At 39.3% G+C, this 8,500-nt stretch overlaps 1 long non-coding RNA gene across 1 annotated transcript; it reads right to left on the bottom strand.

Annotated features, from left to right (window-relative positions):
- Window positions 1-1,403: 1,403 nt before the first annotated feature.
- On the bottom strand, window positions 1,404-5,287 carry LOC139637595 (uncharacterized). The gene is made up of 3 exons (XR_011694632.1): window positions 5,093-5,287; window positions 4,851-4,893; window positions 1,404-4,647 (listed from the first exon to the last, which is right to left on the bottom strand). It is a non-coding gene; the product is annotated as an uncharacterized lncRNA (long non-coding RNA).
- Between the last annotated feature and the right edge of the window lie 3,213 nt (window positions 5,288-8,500).

Genomic DNA, 8,500 nt, shown 5'->3' with positions numbered 1-8,500 from the left:
TTTTGCCTGGAGAAGGTTTCTTTATGACAGAGCTGACATCTAGGTAGAGAGGGAACTAATTGAAGTGGGTTTGATATGATGTAAATCTTAAGGATTATAACTTGAATCGAAGCTGAGTCAAAGTGGAAAATCATGAAGCATCTTTTATCAGTGTTGGTAAAAATTTTAATTGGATTTGTCTGGCAAGGTGTTAGTGGAGATTGTCTGGGGCCTGGCAGCACGCTGTGCTGTTAGCAGCATGAATCACAGATCAATAAACAGATACTGCATCATCTGGTTAACTCCAAACACAGGCTGAAGGCAGCGAACCTCTCAGTGGGAGTTCACCCTCACAGATCCGTCTGACAGTTTGACTTTGTCGCAGGGCGCCCAGCCTGTTTAATTGTTGACACAGGCAGAACACATTAGAGCGATATGTCTTCTTGAGTTGTTCCTGCACAAAGCTATGAATCCATTTTCAGCCATTGAAAATACCTCAAAAGACAATATTTCTATTCTGATGGTCGCACAAAACATCATCAGTTTTCTACATAAGTATGACACAGTTTTCATTTCTGCTTAGCCAGGGGAGGTACTTGTTGTTTTTATCCAGCTAACTGCTGTAATCTGCTTCATTATCACTGAACCATGAATTTAAAAACTTTTTTGCAAGATAAAACGGCAGAAAAACTATATGAAATACATATACACATTTCAGCGAATCACAAGGTATTTAATCAGTCACATGTCTTAAAAACAACAGTCATATACTACATGTGAACGTCCCTTCTGGTCTTAATGGCTTAATAATCAGTATATTAGAGTTTATTGTGTTTTATGAGCATCCCAGCAGATTAACATTAATTTACTGACACATAGTCTGTATGAATGTGGCCTACTTCCACCAGGGTCTGATGAGCCCCCCCCCCCCCCAGCCACTCCATTAAAGGAAGACCGTCATTATAGCAGAGGGCCGGCTCCTCAGCAGGAGTGTCCTCCTGTGCAGGAGGGCCCCTCCTGTCTTCTTCAATTGATTTTCTCCTGTTGGCTGCGGTAATTTCAAAGTCATTTCACTGTGCTTTTGTAAACTGATATCATCCTGCAATAGAGAGTGACTGAAGCACTAAAGCCTTGTCAGTGTTGTACTTACAAGAGATGAAAGTTAAGTCTGCTTACTTCTGTGAATCATGTTTTTATATTTATTTTTTTTAAACTTGTTCCCATGTCTCTTTGACACCACTGCGGTTACAGTTGAAAGAATCTGGATAAAACTGATGTACACACCATAAGAATACATCTAGGCTGCACATTGATTTAATGGAAGACACAGATGTAATTACAGTCAGATCGACTCGTGCCTTTATGAAGGGGTGGTGATGTTCTAATATTTTGTGAGAAACTACTGTATATATAATGTTGCCGTAAAAGGGTTAAATCAAGTACACAGTTGTTTAGTGTGTATGAGTTTACTTTCTGGTAAATTGTCAGTATTAAGAAAAGTCGAATTAATTATTAACACTGCTATTTGCAATGTACCAATGGATGCAGAGACAGCTGTCACTGGAGGAAACTTCTATGGAAGTATTTGTGGTGTCCTTTCTAAGCAGATTTATGGAAGTTTATTCACAAAGGAAATCAGAGATAAAGATAAAACCATGTTTACCATATCTGTCCTGATTTGACTGAGTTATGAGTCTGAGTGTGTTTCTGATGCAGATTGTGGGCCAAACACCAGCATGCACCTGTCGTTTTCTCCTCACACAGTATGTTTGCCTCATGTCTCTCTCCCTCTGTGAAACACCAGATGGAAGGTGAGAACCATGACAACCCCTGTATTTAAGTCTCTACATGTTCCAAATTTAAAAATATAAAAACAAGCCGTTTCTTCTTCATTTTGTATAAATTCCCAGAGAAGCCGGTGCCAAGAGGAAATGTTCCAGCTTTACCTGCGTGTGTTGCTAAAAGGATTACGCATCATGGAGTCTCAGATGGTTCTCTTGTCCACTGAGACGAACGCTCCCCAAAAATGTGAAATGCTCCGTATTACACAGAGCTAATGAGAGAAAAGGCAGCACAAAAATGTGCCACAGACTCTGAATATTCTACTCTGTCTCTGTCCTGCACGCCTCATGTTACACATCAGGGAGGCTGTATAGAAATTTTAAAAGGCCTCCTTATCTTGTATGAAGGTTAAAGCCTCCATGCCCAGCGGCTCCATCCGTGTTAAAAATGCATACAGTGTAATGACACAGCTGTAGAGCACTTGGGATACTGAACCTCCACCAAACAGCATCTGTTTCATGTCCAATTCTATGGTGGTTTCCACTGAGGTGTTTTTTTGTTGTTGTTGTTTTTTAAGGTGGTATGATTCCTCCACCTCACTCCTCAAATTTAATGTCTTGATGTTGTTTGTGGGAATAAAGTCCCCCTGTGGCTAATGAGCATCTGTTTGCATGGATAAGATATGAGCGAGGTGCAACAGTCAGCATTGCTGAAAGAATCATTTCACATTCAAGTCATTCGAAAAGACAGCCAGAGGACGGCAGCAGCCCACGTGCCCACCAACAAGCCCTGTGAAGCCCTGCAGCTGTGATAGGAAATGACAACTACACATATATGATTGTTGATTTGGGCTTTTAAATTCTTTTTCTATTTATGTGTAGATGCCACTACGGACACCAGGACAATAAAGGGGAAAGAATCTAAATAAAACACTAAACACACTCTGTTTTCAACCTCGACATCATATTTCATAGAGTGTTTAAGATTAAACAGACTTGAACATGTGCAGAGGAAGGTTTGAGAACAATTTCTAATGAGGTGACTCTTGCTGTAATTCCATGGGGCATGCAGGAACATTCAAGCTGAAATCTTGAGTGGCACTGCTTGTTGGACCCAAGGTTGGAAGGATGGGCATCTCTAAAGGAACAGTTTCGCTATCGCTACATAGCTAACCTTAGCATTAACAGCTGTTTACTCACCGGTCTAGAAGAATCATCAATGAGTTCAGCATTAGTTGTCTCCAGCAACACCAGTGCTCTGTCACCTTTTCCCTTCTACTGAAGTTAGCATGCCTACCAGCTAGCACCGGCCTGTCTCGTTACCTTCAGATAGTGACTCACTGTAGCATCCAATCCGCTCTGAAGACGCAGCGCTGAAGTACGATGGCCGAAGCTCTTGTAAAGCAACAATCACCGGCTTGAGCTCCCAGCAAGAAACCAACTTTGGTGTCAGAGAAAATGTACAAATAGCCCCTTTACCGAATTTAAATATCCACCCATGGAATTCCTGTAACAGCAATGACTGTAGCATTAAGGATTTTTCTATATAAAAAAAGGAATGGAAGGTCATGCTTTATGGTGGAAATAGTTTGATAACAGGGTTTTTGTTTTTGGTTTTTTTTTGTGAGATACTGTACAGCTTTCACTAGCTGTGTCTGGAGCTATGACTTTTGTGTGTCTCATTTTATGTGGTTGCCAAATCAATAAGATTTCTCTTTGAGCTATTTTAATGGGAATTCAAACATTGAGAGCTTAGACGAAGCTGCAGAAAAATAACTGCGAGAGGAGAGGATTTCAGGCCATCTGGGAGCCAAGTCTACCCTGGCTTCACTATATGCAACAAGTCCTTCACTTTCTGTGCTGGTACAACATCGAGCTTCTTCCACTTTGCTTCTTAATGTCCATGCATGTCCTTTCAGTGGGATGGTTTCAGTCACTTTAAGAAATGTGCAATTGTCAATGTATAGCATAATAGTTTTAAAATTAAATCAGGATGTAAAAATTATTCTGATGTGTTTAAAAACTTAAAGAGCGAGACATAAAGGCTGACAGACAGAGAAAAAGCTCCAGCAGAGAAACAGATCTGATTTAGGTTGAGAACACCTGGAAGCTTCCCCTCTGAGAGCTGCTATATGACATAAGAGAACATAATGTGCAGCCTCATTAGGTAGATATGACAAGTAATGAAGATATAATGAAGATGTAAAGTTAACAAAAAACATTTAATTTACATAAAATTAACAAGGAGCTCAATTATACTGAATAAGCAAAATACAATTACCAAAATATATATGCTAATTGTACAAATGTAGGATGTTTCAAATCATTTGGCAACGTGCCACAGCTGCACCTGTTGCTGCAAACAGTGCATATGTGTTTTAGCTCTGAACTAATGTATATGCAAATAAATGTGCTATAATAGAAAGTCATTAAAATGGAGATTTTGCTCACCATAGTTGTTGCAGTTTACAAGTTAGGAAAGCAGACATTCGTGTCATAAATATTTATTATTACCAATGCAGCATTACACGCATGGAGAGGGAGGGGGAACCATCTCTGGAGCCCCTGACAGTCCTGCCTCAAATTTTGATTGAGTACCAAATTACCAGATCGCTGTAGCATGAGCGGGCTGACAAATGTCTTCGCAGAAAGACAAGCGTGTGCTTCATATGAAAGATAGTTTTTAATTTTGTGTGTACCAAACTTTCATCGACTTCTGTAGACAAATACTGCAGAGCCACTGCTGAAATTTTTCCCCCTGCTTTCTTAGAAAATGGTATTGCTCTCTGGGGATTTCACTGGTGATAGCTTCATTTTGGGGGTTTGTGGGGGGGGTGGTGTTAAGGAAGTGAAACCCTGTGCAGGTTAGAGATGAAATCAGAGAAAACTGTGGAGAAAAAGTTTAAGTCATCAGAAACACAGACAGTTGTATTTCCATTTATCATCTCTCATCAAAATACTCTATCTTTAATTAGCTGGTGGTATAACATGGCACATTTCTTACAGCTCTTGAAGCATTTGATCAAACTGTGATGTAACCTGATTTAAACCCAATAGACCAGGATTAGAAAAGGTTAACAGCTATCTCACCTGGCACGGCATTCATAGAGACCCCTCTGAGATCTGTTGAAACCTGAAAATATATAATGAATATAAATAATAATATTTGACATGGCAGTAAGCTAAATACAAATAATAATAATAATCATTTACTTTATTTTGAAATTTCAGGGTTAGGATTCAGAACAGCCACTTACCGATTTATCAAAAATTATTATTATTTTTTTTTTTTCAAATCATGGATCTTTATGCAGGGTGGTTAAGGCACATACCACATGGGTGCAAATGTTTTACGCAGTTGAGACCCGGTTCCACTCCTGGGCAGCCACACTCTTTGCTGCATGACATTCCCCTTCTCTCTGTCCCACTTCCTGTCTCTCTGTGGAAAGTGACAGGAAGTTTTGTCATAATTGCTGTGTAAAGTCTTGAATAATGGCTAAAAAGTGTTTTGTGAGGTCACACTGACCTTAACCTTTGACCTTTGACCACCAAAATCTAATCAGTTAATCCTCCAGTCCCAGTGAATGTTTTTGCCAAATTTGAAGAAGTTCCTTCAAGGTGTTACTGATATATCACATTCACAAGGCCAAAAGGATGTTTTGTGGGGTCACCACAACCTTGACCTTTGACCTTTAGCCACCAAAATTTAATTAGTTTGTCCATGGGTCCGGGTGAACATTTTTGCCAAATTTGGAGAAGTTCTAAAACATATGTGAAACAAGATGATTTCTGAGAAACAGGTAAAAAAAAAAAAAAGTCTTGTAAAACCTTTGCAGTGAAAAAAATAAATGCAGTGTCTAAATCAAATGAGTAAGCTAGCTGGTATTTCACCAGGTATTAGGTTCTAATGTGTTTAAATATCCTCCAAAGTACCCCAATCAATTTGCAGAATTGCCAGTGCCTGGTATGAGAACAGTGGAGAGAAGCTGTGGAAAGTTGAAAAGCTCTTCTCCCTCTGCACACTGAGCTTCTTTCAGAGAAAAGCTGTGATATTTGTGTCATTGAGATTCCATATTCCTGTGTGTAGATAACTCATTGAACCCACGCACGCCACTCGGTTTCCAGCAGAAACTGCTGACAGAGAATGACTAAAAGCTTGCCGCACTTCCTCCCACATCAGCCCCAACTGCAAAGTTTTCTGTCTCTGTTAAAGTGTTGAACACAGATGACAAAGTTCACTTCCTCACAAACTTTCCCAAAGGAGAGGAAAAAGTTTCAGTGTGGGATTTCACTAACAAGAGTCAACAACAGTCGGGAGTTGAAAGTTTAGAGAACAAAAGGGTGCTATCAGATTTGCAGTATTACCCACTAAGCGCTGCCTCCTGCAGTGCTGGAGGTGGACAGACTGAGGCTGACTGCGGCACCTCGTAGCTCGAGCATGTGTGTTTCAGTCAGCGCTAATGAGGAAGACTGCCTGACAAGCCGTGCTGCTGCTGCACCAGCACGCTCGCACACTGCCCCACATCCATACATATTAAACACCCTCTCTTCATGTGTGTAGCATTAACCCTGCTCTCACCCTCCACCTGACAACACAGAGAGAAATAGAACATGTTTGTGGGAAAGGTTAAAACCAGGGTTTGTTTGTGTTTTGTGGCTGTTTGCCTGGAGGAGCAGCAGTGCGAGTGCAGATCTGCATTAATTGGTTATAAAATGTGATGTAAGTGTAAGATCTAAGTCTGAAGTATAGTTAAACACAATGTGTTTACACCACTAACACAAAAACTATTCTAATCTTTAAAATTCACAGTGCTTGTGGAAAAAGTAAATGACCTCCAAACCTCAAGCCAGCTCTTCCAGCTCTTTTAACAAACTTTTTCTGACCTACACTGTCAATGTTTGAACGATTTATTCAATACAAGAATAATACAATGATCTGCATTATTAGTTGTCCCATATTTTACACTTTCCCAGTGTTTTATTTGAAGTGTTGATATCCATCAGAAGATATATTTGTGGTTTTAGGAGCCAAAAACCACCTCAGTGTAGTTTTACATCTCCTCTCTCAGGCTTCTCTCTGGAGCTCTAGTAACAACAGGTCAGTCAGCCAATCAGAAGAGAGGGATTGACTGACAGATTTCTAGTGATTGAAAAAAAACATACAAAATTTCAGATAAGCACTCAGAGAAACCAAATCCTGCAAGGTTGGACTGTGGGTCCAGGTGGGTGGGGCTTAGGGGATGACTGAGAGCGAAAGTGACATCTGTGACATCACAAAGTTCCAGAAGTCCTGACGGCTGGTTCTAAGGCTCAGCAGGCATTGAAACTTTCACAGTATGGGACCTTTAAATTAAATGAATATCTGACTCTATTTGAAGACAAATTTATACATAAATAGGGGTCATCTCAAAGGGTTCACTGACATTTTCATGTCAGTGTAAACAAAAACAGAATGGAGAAAAATATATTTTTTTAACAGTCTTTTAAGAGAGTTGTTTATTTACTCTCCATTAATGTGCTGTGCACTTTTTTTCCAAATTTGCAAATTTAAATCTAAAATATTTAAATGAGAAAAGCTAAACCTTGAGGATGTTGACATGAGGGATAATTTATTTCAGTTTCAAGAGAAAAATAAAATGTAAATTTCTCATGAAAAACATTAATAATGCAAAAATTCCAGATATAAATCCTGGTATAAAAATCCCATTATCAGTACAAACATTCTGCTTTTTTCATTTATTTTTTTTACTGTTTATCATGCATTGCACACTGTAAACATGCATAATAAAGTGTATAATGAAAATGAATCATTCATGCAAAAATCACATGATAAAAGTCTCATTTTCAGCACAATCAATTCTGTTGAGTTTATTTATTTATTTACTGTATTCATAACTTACACCACACATTATAAACCTGGCACTGGAAAATAGATGTGTAATGTTAGGATAAAGCAGATCACAGACAGAGGATTATTAGTGTAATAACTGGAAGAACTTAATCCACAGACGCACCTTCTCTCCTGAGTCAGGATTCACTGTGAGTGAAGAAGTTTGTTGTTGTGTGCAGCTCATGAACTTTCCCTGAGCCAGTGATGGAGGAGCTTTTAGAGCAACACAGAAAGTAATAAAGGGGAGGCCGATATTTTCTGCCTTGCTGTCTGACACTGCTAAACCCTGGAGAGATGCACTGTCTGGCTCCTGCTCTCTGTCTGACTGTCTGGATCCCGACCGGCTGCAGGTCTGAGCTGACCTGTTGATTTCACATGGAGAACCTGACTGATGGTCTAACCTGTTTTGGTCCATGACAGATCACACATACTTTACATTATATATGTTCATAGAGTGATTTTCAGTCATAGGTTTCAGTTATTTTAGATTTCAAAAGGTACATTCATTTGTGATGTTCAGACATTAGCTTCAACTAATTGATAACATCCTGTTTGTAGTGAAATACAGTCATGGACTGAAGGTCAATCAAAGCACAGCCATTGTTCATCAGTTGTGGAAAAAAATTTTTGGAAGATTTTCATCTTCTACAGTTTTGTCTGGAGTCAGTCTGTCCATTTTCTGTCTTCCACTGTTTACTTTTATCCATGTTTAGAGTGAATGACAGACACAACCGTGTCACATCAGGTTCTACGATAGATCTCCACCATAGCAGTAACAGTTACCCACAGAATCCCTTCCTCTGTAGCAATTTTGTCTATAAAATAAAAGCGCAAGAACATTCTTTTCTTC

This window comes from Trachinotus anak, unplaced genomic scaffold (genome assembly GCF_046630095.1).
Source record: "Trachinotus anak isolate AG129_WGS33_773 ecotype Australia unplaced genomic scaffold, CSIRO_AGI_Tana_v1 ptg000020l, whole genome shotgun sequence".
Lineage (NCBI taxonomy): Eukaryota > Metazoa > Chordata > Actinopteri > Carangiformes > Carangidae > Trachinotus > Trachinotus anak.
This window is presented reverse-complemented; position numbering and strand designations above follow the sequence as displayed.